The sequence below is a fragment of the Heloderma suspectum genome, chromosome 16, assembly GCF_057233095.1.
Source record: "Heloderma suspectum isolate Gila_16-S chromosome 16, 16-S_ref, whole genome shotgun sequence".
Lineage (NCBI taxonomy): Eukaryota > Metazoa > Chordata > Lepidosauria > Squamata > Helodermatidae > Heloderma > Heloderma suspectum.
This window is the reverse complement of record NC_139473.1, coordinates 20,076,639-20,101,073: the sequence shown is the minus strand read 5'-3', so window position 1 is coordinate 20,101,073 and position 24,435 is coordinate 20,076,639.

Below are 24,435 nucleotides of genomic sequence, written 5' to 3'. Positions count from 1 at the left end.
CCACCAGGCCCTGCTGGAAGCACAGACATTACTCAGCAGAGAAGTCAGCAGTAGCTGATAATTAAAATAGGATCCTATGGGGGGGTAAGGGGCGGGGGGAGAACTTCATCACAGCTTGGTACAAGTAATTCTTTTCTTTTTATACTAAACAGACTTTTACTTGGATTTTTCCTCCAAGCTTAAAACCAGCCATCTTGTTGTACAGATGTCAGGGAAATCCACAACGGATTCAAATGAGTTCAGATTTCTAGGAACCCGACCTGTGAATCCCACAGTGGATTAGCTTTTTCCGAATCACGTGGACTCTGTGGACTTGCGGACCAGTTTTTCACTGCGGGGGGTGTGTGTGTGCTCATTCGCATTAACTAATACACATTTGCACAAATACACATTAGCACTAATGTGCATTTGCACAAATGGGCATTAGCACTTATGTTCATTTGCACTAATGTGCATTAGCGCTAATGCGAATTAGCACATGTAGAACAAATGAATAAATTCAAGACGAGGCTGGACAGCCATCTGTCAGGGATGCTCTGACCTGGATTCTTGCATTGAGCAGGGGGTTGAACTTGATGGCCTTGTAGGCCCCTTCCAGCCCTACACTTCTATGATTCTATGATTCTATGAATTCTGATTCCGTCAATGAGCAAATAACAGAATGATCTGTGAAACCCGGACAGATTTAACAAGATTGAGATATGCCTAGCTTGTTGTTGTTTTCCTGAGTGTCGTGATGGCAAGGGAGACAGCAAAATTCAAATGCCTCTGCGGAAAAATACATGCACTCATTCCAAAGAAGACAGTCCACGGAAATTGCATGCCTTTATGCCTGGGCGCGAAGATGAGAAGAAAACAAAACTGATCAGAGAGATTTGGCTAATGGGTTGTACAGAAATGTAAATAATAATAATAATAATAATAAGTGTGACAGAGACAGGACCACAGTTAGGGAACATCAGGGCCCTGCACCTCTCCCTCTCGCTGCCCTCAGGAGATGAGAAGGGAAGCAGGGCCATTTCACCAGCCCTGCTGAAAGTCTACCTAATTTATTCATCTTTATTTCCCCCACCCCACCAACTGTTTGACCTAAACCAGCTTTTCCCAACCCAGTCCCTTCCCCATCGGCTGCTGTCCAGATGTGTTGGTCTCAGTGAAGGCTGGTGGCTCTGAAGTCAGTGGGGTTGTGAATCCACTCCAGGTTTTCATCAGAAGAACTCCAAAGGAGTTCCAGCTGTAGTTCTTTTAGAGTCCTGACTGGTTCTGACTGAAACCCAGAGTGGATTTACCCACCCACCCCACTGACTTAGGAGCCATCTGCCTCCACTGGCTGGACTGCAACTCCCATAATTCCCAGCTAGCATGGAATTCTGGGAATCGCTCTCCAACATCTGGAAGGCACCATGTCAGGGACACCAGTCCTAGCTTATATCACTGACATGAAGAAAGCAGGGTGCACCTAGTGTTTTTGTGTGTGTGGAGCTCTGTTCAGTTCTGGTCTCGAAAACAAATTCAGAATGTTTTCATGCTCAGTGTATTTGTTTTGCATTTGTTTTGCCTCAGGCTCCAGTTGGTGGATCCCGGAGTTCTAGGAAAAACAAAAATAGTTCCTTTGAACCTGAAGTCTGCCTTCCTCTTGCTTAGATGGTTTTGAAAGAGGATTAGTCAGAAGATTCACAGAGGAGGAAGAGGAGGAGGAGGAGAGGTCTGTTCATGTCTGTTTGCCATGATAACTAAATTCAGCCTCCATGTTCAGCAGCAGTGTACCTCTCAGCAACAGAGACTGTGAGAGAGAATTGAGGGCTGTCATACCCTGCTCATAAGCTTCCTAGAATTGTCTGGGAACAGGAAACTGGGTTAGATGGACTTTTAGACTGAACCAACAGACCTCCTCATATGATTTCCTGAACAGCTTCTACTGGCTCCTGGGATCTCACCAAGTGTGGTGGCATGTGGTCAACTTTTTGGCTCAAAACAACCCTCAGCACCCCATTCTCCACCCTGCAAAAGCCCATGGGCTTCCACCAGAATAAAAAGCATACAAGAAGCGAGCCAGTCCCCCAAGCTGGTGATCTCCAGATGGTGGGAGTGCAACTCCCATCATCCACACCCTGTTTGGGGATGATGGGTGTGGTGGTCCAACACGTCTTGGGGGCACAGTTTCAGGGAAGGCCACAATAAGCTGTGCACACTTGCACATTCAATTCTGAGCCAAGAGGACCGCCCCAACATCAGAATACCTTCTCGTGGGACGCTGGTTCTGGGATGTGGCCCTAACGTGAAGTCTTTCCAGCCAGCTCCCATTCTTGTGACCAGAAAATCCCAGCATTCACATGAAAAAAAGCCTTTAACGAGAGATATCAGGGAGAACATTAAGGTTATGAAGAAGCCGGGCACCGCTAGTGGATGGCATTTTTCTGATGGGGTCTTATCAGATGGCCTGCAAGAAAAAAAACTACAGCTAGGCTGTGGGGTTAAATCAGTTATCCTGGAATAAATGTAAGCGTCAGCGGGACCGAAGGGTTCTATTCATCAAAACAGGGAAAGATGTATGGATGTATGCAGTTTGTCTCCTGAGCAACGTCACAAAAGAACAAAGAGGAACAAGGTAGCAACATGTTTGTCGTCTGCTTTTTTTATCTTTGGCTGCGTCCCCAGCAGGCCTTACCGGAGGTGGGGGGCCCAGCCCTAGACGGCTTTAGCTTTTCCTCACCGTAAGAACCTCAGAGGAGCCCTGATGGATCAGACCAAGGGTCCATCCAGTCCAGCATTCTGTTCACACACTGGCCAACCAGCTGTCGACCAGGAACCCACAAGCAGGGCATGAGCGCAACAGCACCCTCTCACCCATGTTCCCTAGCAACTGCTGTACAGAGAAATACTGCCTCTGATACTGGAGGGGGCATAGAGCCATCAGGACTAGTAACCGTTGATAGCCTTAATTTCCAGGAATTTGTCTAACCCCCTTCGAAAGCCATCCAAATTGCTGGCTGTGAAGGTTTGAGGCCTACAGAGGCAAGGGAAAGTAAAAGGCCTAGAGGCCTAGGGGTTTTTTGATCTTCCCTGAGAGGAGTCATTCCATTTCCCTGGTTGGTTTCATTTTCCTGACTGAGGTTTCATTTCTCCAGGTTTGAAACAGTACTTTCGTCCTTGGGGAAGGAGGGATAAAAAGGGAGAGGGATCCAACGGGAGAGAGAGAGAGACCAGAGAGAGGAAGACCTGAAGAGGGAGCGGGAAGAAGCAGCCTGGAGAAGTCTAAGTGCTGCTAGGGTAGAAGAACCTCTGTTTTTGCAACTTTTATTTTCTCTTAATGCCTTTTGTGTCACTCAGCTCTATTCTGTAAATACCTTTAGTTGTAATTTGCTTGCTTTTATTTTCCAGGAAACTCTTGTGGTTAACACCCAGGTGTCTGAAGTACCAACCACCCCACATCTACAGCCTAAATCCCACGGTATCGGGAAGGGGATGTTTAAAAGAAGGGAGGTGAGACTCTTCAGAAGGCAAGGGATCCTTACGGAGTTGCTCAGGGGGTCTAGATCATCTGGTGGTAGCAAATTCCAAAGTTTAACTCTGTCCTGTGCAAAGAAGTCCTTCCTTTTATCCGTCCTGAATCTCTCACCTTTCAGCTTCATGGGGTGACCTCACTGGGTCCTAGTGATATGAGAGGGGGAGAAAAATGTCTCTCCGTCAGCTTTCAACACACCACACATGACTTTGTACACCTCTCGCAGGCCTACCCTCTCTCGCCTTTTCTCTAAGCTAAACAGTCCCAGATGTTGTACTTTTTCCTCACAGGGGAATTGCTCCAGCCCCCTAACCATTTTAGTTACCCTTTTCTTCCTCAGGAAGCCCTCTCCTCATTTGCGTTGCCCCTTTCTGCCCCCTTTCTGGCTCTGTGATGCCCTTTTCAAGACAGGGCGACTAGAACCGGACACACTCTTCCGAATGCGGCTGTGCCACAGATGACGATACCTCTGAGCTTTACCAATGGACGTTATAATACCGGCCGTTTTGTGCTAACGTGGGAACAAACATGGCTGCCCCTATCAAATGTGGCCCTTTTGGCCTCCAGTTTAGGACCTCGCTGGTATATGCCACCACAGCAGTGTGGGAACTTAGAGGGTCTGTAGCTCAGTGAAAGAGCCCTTGCTTTGCATGCAGAAGGTCTCAGGTTCGATCCCCGGCATCTCCAGGTAGGAATGGGAAAGAATCCTGCCTGAAACCCTGGACAGCCGATGCTGCCAGTCAGTGTCGACAGTACTAGGCTAGATGGTCTGACTCAGTAGAAGGTGGCTTCTTATGTTCCTAAATTGTAGAAAGAAAGAAATAACGTAACATATGGCTGCAGGAACTGCATCAGCAGGACCACTGAGGGGGTTCCACTCAATCTAAACATTACCTGAGAAATGTCCAGTTCTGAGATCTGAGGCCTGACAAGATCTGAGGCCTGGCAAGAGCCTCAGACTAACCCCTGTGGAGCAAAGACAGTGCTGCAGTTGTCAATGTTGACATGCAGTTGCTCATCATGACAATCCCCCTAGCCATGCCACCAAGGAGAGGCCCAAAACGCAGGCTGCTGTGTTGGTCCATTTCAACAAACCGGTGCTAGCAGTTCTCGTCTCCGTCAGGATCAGGCCCTTTGTAGAGCTAATGGGTCTTAACTGCCCGTTCCAGACCGAGCCATCCCAGAATGCTTTGCATTACAATCGGGAACAAGATATTCTTGCAGGGAAGATTCATTTCTCCCTGTAATCTGTGAGGATTGGAGCTCAGCTCAGAGGGAACAGGGAAGTCTGGGTGGGGGGTGATGTCCACGACACCACTGAGCATAGAACATGGAGTGAGCATCTGGAACTGAAAACCAGGCCTCCTTTCCACCCACCTCACTGCTGCCACTAAGCGCCTTAACACATCCTCTCTGGCACAGCTGTGTGCCTCCTTACCCTGAATTGTATAGTTCCCCACCTTCAGTATAATTCTCTAATGATGGCCCGCTTAACATTTTTCCATTGCCACGCATTCGACTTGGCATATTAATCCTATTAGCAGGTACCCATCCTCCTGCAAAAACAAATAGATACATCCAATAATTCGTTTTCTCCAGGGAGGGGGAAGAAAGGAAGGATGGAAGAAAGAGACGCAGGGAAGAGAAACAAGAAAAAGAAACACACAGAAAACTCTTTAGAGATTTGTGGTTTGTGGCAGTTTTGCAAATTAATCGCACGGAACCGTTCTCCCGTGGCTTCTATCTCGAATTCTATTATCACCTAATAGGGTGTCACACATGGCTCTGTGATAAGAGGCAATTTGTCAGATTAAGCATTGGCTATCATCTTTGCAAAACTGTACATTTTTCAACTCACCGGGGCATCAAAACCAATATCCTAATCCCTTTCTTCCTCCTCCCCCTCCATGCCGCACCACCAACACCCCCCAGACGGCATCCCTGCTTCTGCTAGAGCATTTATCTTGGGTCAGCTGGGATTCTGTCCCCCGATTTCTACATGCAGTTTGGTGAGACCCGGGGCGGGGTGGGGGTGGGGGAGAGGGAGAGAGACGAATAGTGGAGAATGAAATTGTATTTGTTTCTTCGTCTTTCCCCCTCCTCTCGAATTCTATTTTCCTGTCATTGCTGGAAGAAAAGTAGATCAGTCCTTCCTTCCCGGACCAGCGCTATGGCGCTTCCTGTGGCAACCCTGCCCCCTGCAGGTGAAAATGGGAAACTAACTGTCAGAGCTCCCTGGTGTATGAAACACCAACCTGTTCGTTTGCTAAGGGTTTTACACCTTGAACCATTTTTTTTTTGGAGAGGGCGATGGGGGGGGCATGTCAAGTGTGGCAGGACTTGAACTGAGAGCCCTCTGATGTCAGCCTCTGACTCCTTACTGCACCTCTTAGGGACTAGCTTGCGTGCCAGTGCTCCCCAGGTTCAGTTGCCGGCATGTCCAGTTAGAAGGGTCAGATAACAAGTGATGGAAAAGGGACCTATCTGGAGATCTTCGGCTGGTCAAGTTGCACTGGGTTAGATCAGGGGTGCACAACCTGCGGGCCGCGTGAGGCCCCCAAGGCCTTCAGTGTAGCCCACCATGGGGCTGGCCTTCTTTCCACCCCCTTCTCCCAGGGATCTTGAGACAGATTGCTCTTTTCCTGCCACTGCTACCTGCAAAGAGTGATGTATACCAGTGGGGGCTGGTGGCTCCGATGTCAGTGGGGCAGTGAATCAGCTCCGGGTTTCAGTCAGAACCGGCCAGAACTCTGAAGGAGCTATCCAAGTGCGAAGCAGTCAGAACCGGCCAGAACTCTGAAGGAGCTATCCAAGTGCGAAGCAGTCAGAACCGGCCAGAACTCTGAAGGAGCTATCCAAGTGCGAAGCAGTCAGAACCGGCCAGAACTCTGAAGGAGCTATCCAAGTGCGAAGCAGTCAGAACCGGCCAGAACTCTGAAGGAGCTATCCAAGTGCGAAGCAGTCAGAACCGGCCAGTACTCTGAAGGAGCTATCCAAGTGCGAAGCAGTCAGAACCGGCCAGTACTCTGAAGGAGCACCTTGAATAGCTCCTTTAAAGTTCTGACTGGTTCTGACTGAAATCCAGAGCGGACTGACTGCCCCACTGACATCGGAGCCACCAGCCTCCATTGATGTATACCAGGATTGCTGGAGGAGGAGGTAAAGAGAAATTGTTATTTTGAGGAGTTGATGGTACACAACAGTTGCTCCTTTCTGCACCTCGCCTTCTGGTTGGGCCTGTTGCTTTACGTTCAGCTGCTGCTTCTCAATATTTCCCAGAGTCCATCATCTGCCTGAGACTGTACAACGTGACGTGAGAGGCTATTATTTACCTTCAGAGAAGACTTCTGGCGTGATCTCAAGGCTGGCCCCTTGTTAGGAGAGTAGCTGGGACAAGCATGGAGTTATCTGTGCTGGCTTACTGCCAGACATTCTCCAAGGCATTGGGGCATGGCCAGAAGAGGGGTGCGATCACTGCAGGCTGGTGGCTCCTATTTCAGTGGGGCGGTGGATCTGCTCTGGGCTTCAGTCAGAACCAGTCAGAACTCTAAAAGCGCTATCCAAGGCGCTGAACCAAATGTGGGGATAGGGCGCAGCACTTTGGATAGCTCCTTTAGTGTTCTGACTGACTGAAACCCAGAGTGGATTCACTGCCCCACTGAAACGGGAGCAACCAGCCTCCACGGGTTGAGATCAATATGAGCATAATAGTATATATGAATCCCCGAGGCACTCCCAAGGTCTCAATGCAATGAAGTCTCAATGCAGGCTGATCCAGAAAGGTGCTGCGTCCCAGGCCGTTACTGGAGTCGCGTCCGTTGCCATTTGGACCCCTCTCTTATGCTCTTGCTTTGTAGTGTTCTGCTTTAATACTCTGTTAATTTGCTTCGGCTCAGTAAAATGTTTAGCCTTCACCCAGTAGTGTGTTTATTGTTTCTGATGCAGAAACAGAGCATCCTGCCAGGGATGCGTTCACTTGGAGTCTTGCATTGAGCAGGGGGTTGGACTTGATGGTCTTGTAGGCCCCTTCCAACTCTACTCTTCTAGGATTCTATGAATACTAAAAAGAACCGTTGCCTCTTGGTAACACATTTGGCCCTCAGGACCAAAATGTTGTCCCCCCTGGGCTAGATAGGCCAAAAGTTTGACTCTGCGCTGGCTCCACCATTCAGCAGAGTGAGGCGACCGCCTCAGGTAGTAGATGCTGGGGGCTGCAGGCACTAGCTGGTTTTTAGGAGCCCGTGGCTGTTCCTCTCAGGTGGAAGACAGAGCTGTTGAAATATCCAGAAGAACAGAATTTGGCATTAAAACAAGGCATGCCGTGAGCCAGCCCCAGGCTGACTCTGAATAAGACAGGCAAACCTCTCAGAAGGTGGGCAGGAGTTCCACAAAACGGGCACTTTAACAAAAAGACCTGATGGCCAAGAGAGAAGAAGTCTCAAGATGCAGGAAAATAAAGTTTCATTCTTCAAAATAGCCCATTTCCTGACATCCTGAGTGGGCTGCTTTGAAGAAGAAATCTTCATTTTCTACATCCTGAGACGACTTCTCTCTTTGCCATCGGGTTGTTTTGGATGTTCTCCAGTTTTGTTCGACCCCACTATAACAAAAAGCCTCAAGGCCTCTGTGGCTGATCTTAATGGCTGGGCAGATTTGTGTAACTCCAGGTACTCTTTTTAATTTGAAGAAGAAGAAGAAGAAGAAGAAGAAGAGGAGGAGGAGGAGGAGGAGGGGAAGGAAGGAAGGAAGGAAGAGAGAGAGAGAGAAAGAAAGAAAGAGAAAGAAAGAAAGAAAGAAAGAAAGAAAGAAAGAAAGAAAACCACAAAATAATCAGAGTGGAGGTGATAAAGTGAGGGTGGGAAGCTTTGTCAGCCAGAGGGCCAAACAGCAAAAAGAGAAAGGTCTCAGGAGCCTGTGAAGGTTTGAGGCCTACAGAGGCAAGGAAAATAAAAAATAAAAAAAGAGTCAGGCCTAGAGGCCTGGGGTGTTTTGCTGGGCGGGTGTAATTCTGAGAAGTGTAGTTTTATTTCCCTGGCTGGTTTCACTTTCCTGAGTTACGTTTTATTTCTCCAGGTTTGAAACGGTACTTTTGGTTTGAGGGAAGGAGGGATAAAAAGGGAAAGAGAGCCAGTGAGAGAGAGACCAGAGAGAGGAAGACCAAAGCCTGAAGAGAGAGCAGGAAGAAGCAGCCTGGAGAAGACTAAGTGCAGCTAGGGTATAGGACCTTGTGTTTTTGCAACCTTTATTTTCTCTAAATGCCTTTTGTATCGCTCAGCTCTATTCTGTAATTGCCTTTAGATGTAATTTGCTTGCTTTAATTTACCAAGAAACTGTTGTGGTTAAACCCTGTGTCTAGTGTGTCAATCACCTGACACCTACAGCCTAAACCCCAGGTTATTGAGAGGGGGAAGTTTAAAAGAAGGAAGGTGGAGCTCTTAAGGTGGCAAGAGATCCTTAAGGAGTTTCTTGGGGGGTCCGGGCCATAAGGGGAAGCCCGAGAGAGCCATCTGTGGGCAGGGCCAAAGGCAAAGTAGGCAGGGCCAGATGTGGTGATTACCGTTTTAAGCCTACTCAGAAGTCAGCATGTCTACTCAGAAATAAGCAGGACTGAATCACTCAGTGACACTTTGATATCGCATCTCAAATACGAAGTCTCTGCATGTCTACGCACAAGTCTCCTGCCTGCAAAATGTGCACCTCAGTCAGTCCTGTGCAGCCGCTCTCCAAGCTGCAAAAATGTGCCACTCAGAATCTTTGCAACACCTCACTTATTTGCAGGAATTTTAAAGGTTAATTGCCTTTAAATACCCTCTTATTTCCTGGCAGTAATGGGAAGTAACAGCAAAAGAGGCTTGCGGGCCAGATGGGAAACCCCTGAGGGCCACAAGCTGGAATTTCCCCATTTTCAGGACCAGCTCCCTCAAAACAACAGCCACTAGAGGTGTTAAAGAGACAGCACGCTGTTTTATTTCAGCAAAGCACAAAGGACAATCACCTCGCTAGAGTCCGCAGATCAGAGTCCTTAGTGTTCCCTAGTTCAATAAATGCAAGTAATCCAAATAGGAGCCAGAAACAGGATCTTAAAGTCCAGCGGTACAATCCAAAACAGGGTCCGAAAACACAGGAATCAAGGCATGCAATAGTTCAGGGTCCAAGCAAAGGGATGTCCAGTACGAGCAACGTTGTGCTCACAAATCTGTTTCACCTCTGCGGTGACTTTTATGCCAGGGCAGAGCGACTAGAGATCCTCACTTGTCAATCTAGCTCTACAGGGAAACTTAGCCTGGGGACGAGAATTTCATCTAACTGGTTAGTTTTCTCCTAGCCTGTTCAGTCGCTACCATATCCTAGGAGACAGACTAGGACATACCCCTTCTTTGGCTAACGCTGCCTTCTGCCAACTTATTAAGGAATATTCCTTGAGCTCGGTTGACTCAGGTTCTTTTCCCATTGCTAAGTCTGGTGGTAATGAAGAAGGAGTCATTCCCCCGACACACACCTGCAATCTACTGAAACCAGGCAGAGATACATTCCCAGCCCTCTGGCCACCCATACTGTCAGGAAACCCTTTTTTTCTGGGTCATACCAGTAAAGCTCTGTAATGTTGAACCTGGATGTACTTGTTAGGCCACCCAAGTCTGTTATCTCGTGCCATCCCAGGCTTCAAGGCCGAAGCCAGACCCTCCCTAATTGGACTGAACAAGTTCAGCTGACTGTTGGTGGGAACTTTCTGTGCCCCCCACCCCAAAAGTTTGGGCAGAATGTTCCCAGCTAGCTCATGATCGGCTAACAGGAATCACCTCGGATTTGCTAAAGGCCTTGGGGTATAAAACCAAAGGGGGGAAAGTTGCCTGTGTCTTTGTCTGGTTTCATTTTGCCCCATCGTAGGTTTGCTTTGAGAGGGTTCGCTTTCTCTGGTCCTGTTCTATTGAAGGCCTGTGCCGCTGGTACATATGGACAGGTTTCTCCAGTTTTGTTGTTTTGCCCTGTAAGTGTTCTTTCCAAATATTTTCTCTTTTTCCCTGCCCCTTTTCCTGTTTGTAAGTCAACTTACCACCTATCTTGACTGAACATATGTGCTTCGTCCCAAATAAGCCTTGGTACAGAGTCCATAACTTTCCTCTTGGTTATTATTGCTATAGTTTACGGTTTCAGGCTGAGGGCTTTGAAACAGAGGGTGCCGGCTGGGCCAAACATTTCTCCCAAAATTTTTTTCCACCATTCTCATTTAATTTGATGGAAAAGAAATGGCTTTCGAAAAGAAATTTGATGGTGAAGAAATTTCGGAGAAATTCTCATGGGTTGGGTTTGGGTTCCTTGGGCTTCCCTTACTTAGGAGGCAGCTGAGGAGTGAGTGCAAATGACCTGTTTTTCATTGTACAATCATCTCTCCGGACGCCTGTAGCCTCCTCAGCTTCCTTCACTTCAGTTGAAGCCCGGTGGAAGGTCCTTTTCAGATCAGGAGGTGCAGGCAGCCTGGGTGGCTGGCTGTGATTAGGGAAGCTCAAAAACACCGCAAAAAAGAAGTATAAAACATCCTGAGAATGAGGCAGAAGAATGGAGGCCTCTTTCATGGGGGGAGAAAACTTCCAGGAAACTGGAGGACAGATTTGGCTCAGCACTAACTCTGCCTCTTCCCTTCTACACTGCCCCCCAGCCACACACACACAGGCCTGCATTGCGGTGAACGCAAAATGGGGGCCAGTCTGCCAACACAGTTGATGCTCTGGCAGTACGAAGAAACCAGACCCCTTTATGAAAAAAGAAAGAAGCTGTACTACAACCTGTACTACAGAGCCAGTGTGGTGTAGTGGCTGGAGTGTTGGACTGGGAGCTGGGAGATCCGGGTTCTAGTCTCCACTCAGCCATGGAAGCTCACTGGGTGATTTTGGGCCAGTCACAGACTCTCAGCCCAGCCCACCCCACAGGGTTGTTGTTGTGAGGCTAAAATGGAGAGGAGGAGGGCTATATGTGCTGCCTTGGGTTCCTTAAGGAGGAATAAAGGTGGGATAGAAATGCAATAAATAAATAAATAAATAATACAAGCCCTGCCAGTGGGGAGCCCTACCTGGGAGAAACTGTGGAGAAATTCAGTGAAATTGTCTCCCAAATTGCTCTGTCCACAGCTCGGGTGGAGAATTTTGAGAGACCAATTTGCACGCTTCTCTAATGTCCTGTGAGTTCTGAGAGTCCCCTGGCTCCAGCTGAGTTGGATGTAAGGGGCAGTGGCAGCCTACCTTGCAGGGTTGGTGTTCAATCTGAGCAACTTTTTGTCCCTGCCTGCAGTGCTGGGAGTTAGGGTACCCTCCCCTTCCTCTCTTCACACCTCCCCTAACTAGGCCCTAACTCAGAATCTTCTCTCTCTGAATCAGATGCTTCCTCTGAAATGGCAGCATCGGCAGAAGGCGTAACACCCATACGGACAGAGATTGTCCGTATCTCTGTTACGTGGCTGTTGTTGCTAGTGAGTAGCTGTTTGGGGTCAGGGGCGGGGTAGGGGGGTACTCGCCAGCAAGAACAGGCCACATAAAAATATCTGTTATCACACCATTTGTGTTACTTAGCTTGCCAGCGCCAGGAGGTCTGTATCATCGCCAACTGTTTTGCACGTGGCCCGCGTTTATAAACGTGATTGTCACTGTCTGTACTTTCTGCATCTCGTCTCCCCCTGGCCTCACTGTTTGCACACGCGCGCGCGCACCCCCACAAACCATCTGTAACTCAGGCGAGGACATCTGGCGCCGCATGAAGCAGGATGCAGACCGCAAAAGCCCCTGCCATCATCCATGCCTTCGGGCGCGATCCTATGCATGTTTCGACAGAGAAAAGGCCTACAACTCCCAGCAGGCCCCAGCCTGCTGGGAATTGTAGGCCTTTTCTCTGTCGAAACATGCGCTTACTCTTTAAGATGCCACGAGAGCTGCCTAGTTTCTCTCTACTTCTGTTTTCCACCAGCAAGTAACCTGTGTCCTTCCTTGTTGCACCTAAGGAGGGAGACGGATCGGAGAAACGCCTGGTTGTGACATTTCTCGGTTGTAGTTGGGGTCGTTGTTCCTTCTTCCCAGTAACCCTCGGAAGAGCCCCAAGTACACTTCCATTGAACGGGTTGCTGAACCTCTTTCAGGCTGAGGGTTGAATTCCGTTTGAGTTGATACGTGGGCAATGCCAGCTGCAGGTTTGGGAGGGCTCTTGGGCGAGACACCCTCAACGTTCCCCCTTCCTTGGGGAGCCCACCTTCTCACCGCCATTGCCGCCAGCTATGATTCCTCCTCCTCTTTCTCATCTTGGCTAGCGCTTGCTTACTTGGCAGACAGAGAGCCGGTGGGCAATGAGGCCGTGGCGGCATCTCCTGCCCCTCCTTTTCACCTCCACCGTTGTCTGGGCCGGAGCGAGAGGCAGGGGATCGAGCAGCTTGCAACGGTGAAGAGGAGGAGCAGCTCCAGGGGGCTCTTGTCAGGGGGACCCTGCTGAGGGGTGGGCCCTGGGCAAGTGCCCAGCTATACTGACCCCTGATGCCGGCCCTGTCTAAACAGAACGGTTCCTATCTAACAGGCCTTTCGCGTCCACAAGATGTAATGATGGCCACCAATGTGGATGGCTTTAAAAGGGGATTGGACAAATTTATGGAGGAGAAGGCCATCCTGGCTACTAGTCCTCATGGCTGTGTCCCATCTCTAGTATCAGAGGCTGTATGCCTCTGTACACCGGTTGCTGGGGAACATGGGTGGGAGGGTGCTGTGGCACTCACGTCCTGCTTCGGGGTTTCCCAGGGTTGGCCGCTGTGCGAAGCGAATGCTGGACTAGATGCCAGGTTGGCCCCAGGTTTTGGAAGGCCCTTGGGTAAGACCCCCTCCATGGGCCCCCTCCCGCAGTGAGTCTACCTTCAAACCACCGTTGTCCCCAGACACCGTTGTCTGGGCCGGAGCGAGAAGCAGGTGAACAAACAGGTGAAGAAGAGGAGCAGGTCCGGGGGGATTTTGCCAGCTGGGGTGCGGGCCCTCGAGCAGGTGCCTGACCAGGCCTCCCTTCGACACTAGGGTGCAACCTGTGTTGTTTAAAATTGCAGGGAGGGGATCACCATAACAGCCCGGATGAGGTCCAAATCCAGCCGTATGCAAAGAGGCATCATCTGTAAGGATGTTTGTGCAGCTGAATCCCTTTCCCGGATCAGGATCAACAAACCACTGTGCATGATAAGTGCTGCACAGGGTAATTGCTGAGTGCTGTGCAAACATTAGCTGATTATCCTGAGGACGCACGCTGCACTCCATGCAAAGAAGCGAGGCGGGTGAAATGGGATCTGCCTCCTCGCTTTGGGGGATGGCGGAATGTTGCACTTGACCACTCGGCTGGCCGGCAGTTTCTGGCCTCTCGGTAGGGGTGGGATCTCCGGTTCCGGACCGTCAAATCCAGACCAGCACAAAACGGAAACCAATAAAGGAGGGGTGCAGAACCAACTGGTATCCCAGTCAGTGGAGGCTGGTGGTTCTGATGTCATTGAGGCTGTGAATCCCTTCTGGGTTTCAGCCAGAACCAGTCAGAACTCTAAAGGTGCTCTCCAAGGTGCTGAACCTGATAGGGTTCAGCGCCTTGGATTGCTCCTTTGGAGATGTTGTTGTTGTTATTTATACCCTGCCTTTTTCCCCGTATTGGAACACAAGGCAGCTTACAAACATTAAAACATATACAATTAAAACATATGGAAATATACAAAAGTTAAAATATAATTGAACAACAATACAATTAAACTTATATTAAAAACATTAAAACAGCATTTTAAGACTGCATTTTAGCAGCTTACCCCCAGGTTCCAACTACGTCCCAAAGGTCTGCTGGAACAAGAATGTTTTCGCCTGCCTCCAGAAACACATCAAGGAGGGAGCCATCCTAGCCTCCACGGGAAGGGTGTTCCACTGCACTGCTAATGGGGATATTCCCTGGGCTTTGAGGACTTGAAAAGGGGATTAGACAAAGACAGGAGGAGGCGTCCCAGAAGAGGTCTTAGCTGCGATAGGTCAATGAAACTTCCATGTTCAGAAGCAGTATATCTGACTAGCTAGCTGTTTCCAGGGTAGGGGCACAAATAGCAACGGGGCCTATTGCCTTCCTGAGTATCTTTAGCCAGCCTCCACCGCCCCTTTCCAACTGTGGGCATCCCCTGGGAATGTGGCTGAACCCTCTCGAGAGCTCAGCCAAACTCCCACCAAGCTCGGCTGAGCTCTGGCGGGCGGTTGTGAGAGTTCATCTGGGCTCTCGTGAGGCCCCCATGGCCACGGTAAGGAAAAGTGGTGGTGCTCAACAGCACGTTGCTCCAGAGAACTCCTCCAGTTGCTCTCTTGCTGTGGCAAATGCCACAGGGGCAGGGCGCCTGGCAGAGCTCTCCAGGGCATCTGCTGCAGGGGGCGTGGAGGCAGCGGTGGCAAAGAGAGGGGCATGATTTGCCGCTCTTCCCACTCCGCTGCCTGATGTGGATGCATGAGCCTGCACAACGGTCCAGCTGGCTCTAGGAAAATTTCCTTGGGAGGTCGCAGGTTCCCCTTTACTGGGGGTATTGAAGGAGAGACTGGACAGTCATCTACTGGGGATGGAGACAAACTTTAAGAAGGACGCAGACAAGCTGGAGAGGGTTCAGAGGAGGGCAACGAAGACCATCAGGGGACTGGAAACAAAGCCCTGTGAGGAGAGACGGAAGGAACTGGGCATGTTTAGCCTAGAGAAGAGGAGACTGAGGGGAGATAGGGTAGCACTCCTCAAGTCCTTGAAAGGTGGCCTCAGAGAGGAAGGCCAGGATCTCTTCTCGATCATCCCAGAGTGCAGGACACGGAAGAATCAGCTCAAGTCACAGAAAGCCAGATTCTGGCTGAACATCAGGAGAAACTTCCTGACTCTTAGAGCAATGCGACAATAGAACCCATTACTGGGGAGGCGGTGGGCTGTCCCACATTGGAGGCATTGAAGACGAGGCTGGACAGCCATCTGTCAGGGATGCTCTGACTTGGATTCCTGCACTGAGCAGGGGGTTGGACACGAGGGCCTTACAACCCTACTATTCTATGATTCTGTGATTTTATGATTCCATGCTGTAGCTGTACCCTGAAATGCAGAGCCTGCCTGGGGCAGTGGGTTGGACTAAATGATCTCTAAGGTCGTTCCAGCACTTTGACTCTATTTGTGGACTTCCCAAAGACTATATGGAAACAGGATGCAAGACCAGATGGACCTTTCATCTGATCCAGCAGGATTCTTCTTATGTCTGCGATGGGTGCTGTATACAAATGCAACTCGTCTCTTGATGTTGCAGCCATCAAGCGATGAGCACACATGCCCAAGCCGGCCTTACCTCTTCCCGTAATGGGACAGAAGGCGGCTCTGTGCACCAGACATGGGAAACAGAGGGCCCCTTAAACTAGAGCTGTGCGCAAACAGACTCTTGAAATTCTCCATGCTATTTGCGGCCAGAGAAATTGGGGGAATTCCTCCAGGGAGAGGAGAAATCGTCCAGCAGTTTCTCTCAGGCAGGGCTCACCATTGTGGCACAGCTTCTTCCTTTTTTTTCCCCTGACGTGTTTGGTTTTGTTTTTGCACTGCCACCGCAAGCGGCCACCGCATCAGGCGCGCCGGGGTTGTGCCTCCATTTGGGATAGAGGAGGACACACCACGCCTCAGCCTGAGAGTGTTTGGGGAGGGGGCCGGCACATAGGCAGGCGGAAGACATCTGCAGCTCGACCAGGATGTCCATTTGCTGGGCTCCTCCCAAAACACTCGCAGGCTGAGGAGTTCTGGGGGCATTTCTACACCAGCCTCAAATCCTGCATTTAAACCAGGGCTTTCTGCTTCCATTTCAAATGCAGGATCACCACTGACTCCCTTTACATGCGCTCCCCCCCCCCCCCGTAGCTGAGCCTTCCATTCCCTTTCATTGATCTCGCTCCTCTTCTTGCGGCTTTAACTCTTTGCACGGAGGAAACTGAAGCGGAACACAACGGGGTCATTTGATAGCTCACTATCTGCGATCTATTTAAAAACGGAACAAAGGGCATTTGGTGCAGGAGACGCCCTGGAGGGTCACGGCGTGATCTAAAGAGCCTGCAAACTTCCATGAAGGATCCATCTCAATCGCAGGATAAAAGCTCCATGTGAAGGAGCCCGGGGTCCTCTTCCATCCCAAATGGAGGCACGAGAATTAGCAGCCTGACCCCCATTTTGCATCCTTCACAATACCCCATACCGACCATCATTCCAGGGCATGGGGGGGAGGGCAGGAATGCACCCACCACAGAAAATAGTGGTGAAGAAAATATGGAGAAAATTCTGCAAAGCAGCCTTTTGTTTTGAGCGGGGGTAAGAAAACAATCATCTCTGGACTTTTCTGAGAAAAATATCTCCTGAGAAATGTTGCCTCAGCTCTAGTTCTTGCTCTTTGGGGTTCAGCACTTTCCCCAGGTCTCCCAGATATTAACTTTCTGAGGGGTGACTGTGGATGCATTTTTAATCTAATGCAGGCGCTGAGGACACCTTGCCCTGTAGCAGGTGTTTTATCCAGCTGCAGGGAAGAGGTTGAGTGACTTGTGTGTCAAAATCTGACCTCCAGTTTCCTGGAAGTTTTCTTCCCCCATGAAAGAGGGTCCTCGTTTTCAGCTTCATTCTCGGGGCATTTTATAATTTAGTTTGAATTTCTTTTGGTAGTGTTTTTGACCTTGCCTAATCACTGTGATGCGACTGATGGTCGTGTGTGTGTTTGCTTTCTCTGCAGCTTCCCAGGCTGTCTGCTCTTCCTGAACTGAAAAAACCCTGTGAGAAGAATGTCTTCTCATGGTGTCTTCTCATGATGTCTTCTCATGATGTCTTCCCATGGGCAGGAGATGTGGGAACCTAACCCATGAGCGCTTCTCCAGAATTTCTTATCCTTTGAATTTCTTTTCAAAAGCAATTTCTTTTCTATCAAATTGAATGAGAATGTTTGAAAAATGTGTGGGAGACGTTTTTGGCGCTGCACTACTTTAAACCTGCTATTAAGAAGTTCAGAAGAGTATTGTAGAAAGGATGATAAGATGCTCTATCCCTTTGGATCCTAGACTTTTAACGTTTGGGTTTGCAAGGGATGAGTTTTTTATTGGGAAGGCAGGGAATTGGTGTGGAATTTGAGCACAGCAGCTAGCCATTTTTTTTTTTTTTTGCTGCTGAAAAACTGGAGGTGTGCCAATGGGCTTTCCGTTGAAGAGCATTTAAGAGTGTCTGGGAGATTAAGATAATGGCAAACCTGGCACACTCAACTCCATGAAATTATTATTCTGAGAAGCAGATTTGTGGAAACTTCATCCCTTTTTATAGACTACTCGATTGGACGATGCAGTTACTGTCCTAGGAGGGTTTTGTGTTTTTTTTTTTAATTCATTCAGTTGTGCAGATCAAGTCTAATTTTTCTGGATTTGACATCTGGATTCACTGGTTTACTATTATATATATTAGAGAAGCGATGCCTCCCAGATTAAGCTGGTCCAATCAGGCAGGGATACTAAGGTTCCCCGAATGCACTTTACATTGCAGGAATTACACATAAGTAGACCTACAACATAGTCCTCCAGCAACATTGTTGCCTTCTGACAGCTGCATAATGTACCCAAATTTCACACTCTCATCGCTCACCATTTTCTTTCTGGGGGAAGAGGTGTAGCGACCAGAGGTGAGGCTGGGTGACCAGCCAGATGGGCGATTAATAAATTTAATAATAAATAAATAAATAAATGTCCAAGTGATTGAGATACTTCCAGACCAATTAGAAAGTTGACATGTAGTATGAACATATAGCCCAGGACAGCCAGATTTCCCAAAATTGGACATGGCTTGTGACTCCCTGGTTGCAACATAAGAATGTAACAATGTAAGAAGAGTCTTGCTGGATCAGGCCAAGGGTCCATCTCCTCCAGCATTCTGTTCACACAGCGGCCAACCAACTGCCCACAGGAAACCCACAAGCAGGACACGACTGCAACAGCACCCTCCCGCCCATGTTCCCCAGCAAGTGTACATGGGCTCACTGCCTCTGATACTGGAGGTATCACATAGCCATCAGGACTAGTAGCCTTTGATAGCCTTCTCCTCTGTGAATTTGTCTAACCCCCTTTGAAAGCCATCCAAATTGGTGGCCATCACTACATCCTGTGGTAGCAAATTCCATAGTGTGACTCTGTGCTGTGTGAAGACGTCCTTCCTTTGATCTGTCCTGAGTCTCCCACCAACCAGCTTCATGGGAGGACCCCAGTGGGTTCTAGTATTATGAGAGAAGGAGAAAAATGTCCCTCTATCCACCTCCTCCACACCATGCATAATTTTGCACACCTGTATCATGTCTCCCCATAATTTTGTACATCTCTATCATGCCAGCAACCAGGGAGTATGCATGTCAGATGCAAGCACAGCTTACTGATGTCTACCCAACACTGTGTTTGGCTACTGCGATCCAACATCAATCTTTTTGTCGAATAAAAACCCAAATTGTCAACCTTTTCCAATGCCAGTGACTCGCACACTTTAAATTGGAGTTGGGAAAGATATTTGGAAGTGAAAGGTTATGGGCCCAGAAGAACAGAAGCGATTTCCCACATGCACAACCAATACAGGGCAAGCTGGGGAATATGCTGCCATTTCTATGCAGAAAATAATGCTTGAGGTCCGGTTAGCTAGCTTTGGAAAGTTCTGATGTAACGGGAGCAGCCCCTGGTGGCCGATAGACCAAATTAAAGATCCGATGGCATCTCCACCCCAGCTGAGTTCCTGTTCTTCATTCAGATCCTGTGTGATCCACTCTGAATACCACTTAATGGGTCTACACTGTTCGCCTCTCCTCGGTTTTCCAGTGCTACATTTGGCTATAACTCAGATTTCCCCAACTTAGGGCTGTCCTCCAGATGTCTTGGACTACAGCGCCTGTCATCCCCAGCCAGCATGGTGGGGTTGATGGGAGTTGCAGTCCCACACATCTGGAGGGGGATGCCCAGGTTGGGGAAGGCATTACTCCTATGGTATGAGAGAGCCATACCCCCAAGCAGCAACGCCACCTTCTCCTCCCTTCACCCTTGGTAATGCAAGGTAAATGTACAGGGCCGGCATCTAGGGTAGGTATGGTTGGGCTCACACCCTCACAGGGACCTGCTGAAAAAGAGTCACCTGGACTTGCTCCTCTTCCATTTTGTCAAACTGTCCATCCCGCCAAGAGCTTGTTCCTGGAGGGAAATGGGTAGGTTTAGACCAGGAGTGGAGAGTTTCTTATGTTCTTATAAACTATGGAATTCGCTACCACAAGACGTAGAGATGGCCACCAATTCAGATGGGTTTAAAAGGGAGTTAGAGAAATCCATGGAGGAGAAGGCTATCAATGGCTACTAGTCCTGATGGCTCTATGCCGTTCCAGGATCAGAGGCAGTCTGCCTATGTGCACCAGTTGCTGGGGAACGTGGGCGGGAAGGTGCTGTTGCGCTCATGCCCGGCTTGTGGGTTCCTGGTCAACAGCTGGTTGGCCATTGTGTGGACAGAATGCTGGACTAGATGGAGCCTTGGTCTGATCCAGCAGGGCTCTTCTTAACCTTCTATCAGTCCAAGGGCAGAATTCCATTTTGAAGAAGCTCTCGGGGGGCACATTCTAGTGGTGGGTGGGGTCAAAGGCAAAAGGGGTGAGGGCAAAATACCCCAAAGACCAGCCTAGTTCAGCTTCAAGCTCTCACTGCCAGTAACTCAACTTTAGGAGAGGCATTTCAACCTTGTAGAGTGATGGGGAAAACTGCACAAAAGCCAGGAAGCCCCCCAAATGATCAGTGATTAGGGGGAAGGGGAGGGGCCAAGGGAAGGGGCTGTGGCCAGCTCAGGAATCCCAAAGGGTGGAACTGCGACCCCAGGCAGGCCAGATCTCACCCACAGGCCCGAGGTTTCCCACCCCTGGTTTAGACTGACTGCAGCAAAAGCTGCTTCCCATAAGAGTTTTAAAGCAGCCCCACTGCTCTAAAAATGTTGTGTCCATCTTCACTCTCTCCATTTTAGAGCCACAAAGAGACGTGGAAGAATAAAGCAGTTTACAGGCAGCAATAAAGCAAAAGTAACTAGAAGGGAAGGAGGAAATCCCATTAAGATGAATGCTTTTATAGCTTGTCGGCTCCCTGCAACAGGAATCCTGTTTCCACAAACCCATTATCTTCACTGCCGCCTCAATTAATTGGAAAGCTTCCACTGCAGCTTTGCGCATCCCAGTAGAAACCTAGGGTGGTTTTAGACAAATGCTTTGAAAGCTTTCAGGTATTTCAGGTTGGCTTAAAAGACATGGTCAAACTACAAAGATCCCAGTGCTGTCCTCACGATACGCATCCAGGTGGGATTAGAAATGTTGCTGTCTTTATGCCAAGGTGCACTTGCTACTGCTTTTAGGGTCCTGTGCAAGGGCTTGCAGTGTTGTGTGCCCACCAAATGCTTTGGACTACAACTCCCATAAACCAGCATAATAACCAGCCGTCAAGGCAATGGAGGCTGGTGGCTCTGATTTCAGTGGGGCTGTGAGTCCATTTCAGGTTTCAGCCAGAACCAGCCAGAACTCTAAAGGAGCTCTCCAATGTGCTAGACCTATCCCCAAAATAGGTTCAGCACCTTAGATACTGCCTCTAGAGTTCTGACTGGTTCTGACTGAAGCCCAGAATGGATTCACAACCTCCCCCCTCCCCCAATCAAAGCCGCCAGCCTTCACTGGGTCAAGGATTATGGGAGTTGTGCCTTTGCGTGTGTCCCTTTCTTGAGATGGGAGATAGTTTGATGGGGGGGGATTAGGGGGGATTGACAGTAGAATCCTGCAACCAACTCACATGATCATGATCATGATCATGATCATGATCATAATGATGATGATAAGAAATAAATCAATAGCCCCTGTGAGAATGTTACAATCTTCTTCGGAGGCCCTGCTAGGCCCTCTCACCATCTGAAGTACAATGGGTGGCATTGCAGACCCCAGGTTTTTGAGGGTCCTTGGGCAAGACACCCTCAATGGGCTTCCTCCCTCAGTGAATCTACCTTCTCACCACCATTGTCACCAGAAGCTTTCACTCCTCATCCTCTTTCTCATCATGGCTACCACTGGGCAGAAAATAACAGAATGACATTTAATAGGGACAAATGCCAAGTTCTGCACCTAGGAAAAAGAAACCAAATGCACAGTTACAAGATGGGGGATATGTGGCTCAACAGCACTATGAGCCAGAAGGATCTTGGAATTGTTGTCGATCACAAGCTGAAGATGAGCCAACAATATGATGTGGCTGCAAAAAAGGCCAATGCTCTTTTGGGCTGCATTAATAGAAGCAGAGCTTCCAAATCCCAGGAAGTACTAGTTCCCCTCTACTCAGCACTGGTTAGGCCTCATCTGGAGTACTGTGTCCAGTTCTGGGCACCACACTTCAAGAAGGATGCAGACAAGCTGGAGAGGGTTCAGAGGAAGGCAACAAAGATGATCAGGGGACTGGAAACAAAGCCCTATGAGGAGAGACTGAAGGAACTGGGCATGTTGAGCCTGGAGAAGAGGAGACTGAGGGGAGATACGATAGCGCTCTTCAAGTACTTGTAAGGTTGTCACAGAGAGGAAGGCCAGCATCTCTTCTTGAAAATCCCAGAGCGCAGGACACGGAAGAATGGGCTCAAGTTCCAGGAAGCCAGATTCCAGATGAACATCAGGAGAAACTTCCTGACTGTTAGAGCAATACGACAATAGAACTGATTCCCTCAGGAGGTGGTGGCCTCTCCCACACTGGAGGCATTCTAGATGAGGCTGGACAGCCACCTGTCAGGGATGCTCTAGCTTGGATTCCTGCACTGAGCAGGGCGTTGGACTCGATGGCCTTACAGGCCCTTTCCAACCCTACTGTTCTATGATTCTATGATTCTATGTTGCTGAGAGGTAGACAGCCAATGAGCAAGTAGGCAAGGGCATCTCCAGCTCCTCCTTCCTTCTCACCACCTCTCTTGTCTGGGCCAGTGCAAGAGGCAAGTGAACAAGCAGATTGCCATGGTGAGTAGGAGGAGGAGCAAGGCCAGGGAGATCTTGTCAGTAGTACCCTGCTTGGATGTGGGCCCTCAGCAGGTGCCTAACCATGTCTACCCTTGACACCAGCCCTGATGGGTGGCAACATGAGATTGGGGGCTTCTCCATGGTGGCATCAAAGTTGTGCAACTCCTTCCCCAGTGACGTCCAATTCACTCTCTTCCAATTAGCCTTTAGCTAGCAGGCATCCCTTTTCGAGAGAGCTGGTGGGGCCTCCTGCCTGCCCATTTGTGGGGAATGTTTGCTGCTTTTTGCTGCTTCTCTCTCTCTTTCTGTTGCTGGATTGCTTTGTCTCAATGAGCCACTTCAATTTTGTTATCTTTTTAAATTTTTAAAAAACTCGAAGCTGCCTGGGAGGTTTGGGGTGTTGTTTTTTTCATCAAAAGGCAGCTTATAAATGTTTTTAATACTATTGCTAAGACGTACAGTATAATGTATACAGTGCTCTAGGGCAAACATGTTCCGCTCGTTCATATATTCTTTATTTATGGGGTGATTTTCTCTTGTTGGTCTAAGTCAGAGGTGCACAACCCATGGGCTGCATGTAGCCCTTGGCCACTCCGGGTGCAGTCTCTGGATCCGTAGGGGCCCCACTCACTTTGCCCCACAGCCCAGCCAATGGGACAGCCTAGTGTTGTGCCTTTCTCTGATGCCTCCGTGGTCTCGGAGGAAGAGTCTGCTTCAGAGATAGAAGAATCTGATTTAGGGTCTAGTCAAGTTTTGGATTGTCAGGGTGCCTGGAATTCGCCTCTGCCTGGTTTCACAGTAGATTGCAGTCAGGAGGAGGCAACTCCTCCTTCTCCTTCCCTACAGCCAGATCTAGCCTGGGAAAAAGCAGCCGACTCACCCCAGCCTGAGAAACATTCTTTGACAAGAGGCCAGGAAGCTGACTCGGCCAAGGATGGGGCATGCCCAAGACTGTCTCCCAGGTGACGCAACCATCTGAAAAGGTGATGGGAAAAACAGCCAGTCAGACAGAGTTCTCAACTCCAGGCTTAGTTTTCCCATAGGGCTGAATGAACAAGTGAGGAACTCTAGTCGCCCCACCATCACATAGCTGTCAGGGTGGAAACTGAGCCGATAGAACCCCAGAGCAGTTCTGATTCTGAGGAGGATCAGCAATCCGTGGGAGAGGAGCCAGCTCATCCCTCACAGGCACAGCAGCTGGCAGAGATTCTTCCTGCTGGCATTTCTGAGATAGATAGTGACCCTGGCAGTGAGAAAGTGCTGGAGGGGGGCTTGCTAGGCGCTCGACGCAGACGCAGGGAGCGATGAGCGATGGAGGGAGTGGAAAGGAGGTGTAGTGCCCGTTTGGCCGCGATCCGTGGACCCAAGGGAAAGAGGGAGGATCTCTCCCTAGCCCATAAGTTCAGGGTCTGCAAGTGATTCTCCTTCAAACGGGGACCAACTGCCTACCCGGAGCATGGGCCACTCTGCTGTTCATTGCTTAGTCGCTGGTGATTAGCATCTGAAAGTGTCATTAAGTTGTAAAAGGATTAAAGCCTTGAAAAGAATCCTTTCATCTGTGTCTTGAGTTGGCTATCAGAGTCTACTGAAAGAGGCCACTAGGGCGCTCCTGACAGCAGCAGCTGGTGCACAGGCAAGCGAGGGTTGTGGGTACAACACCACTGATACCACACACTCCTTTGCTGGACTACTCTTGAACCCTGAACTATTGCATGCCTTGAACCCTATGCCTTGGGACCCTGTCTCAGATTATACCACTGGACTTTAAGACCCTATTTCTGGCTCTTGTTTGGGTTATCTGAGTTTATTTGAACTTGGGCTCATGAAAGACTCTGGTGCAGAGCCTGTGTTTGTGTCCTACTGTGATAAAGGAGTTTGCTATTTCTTT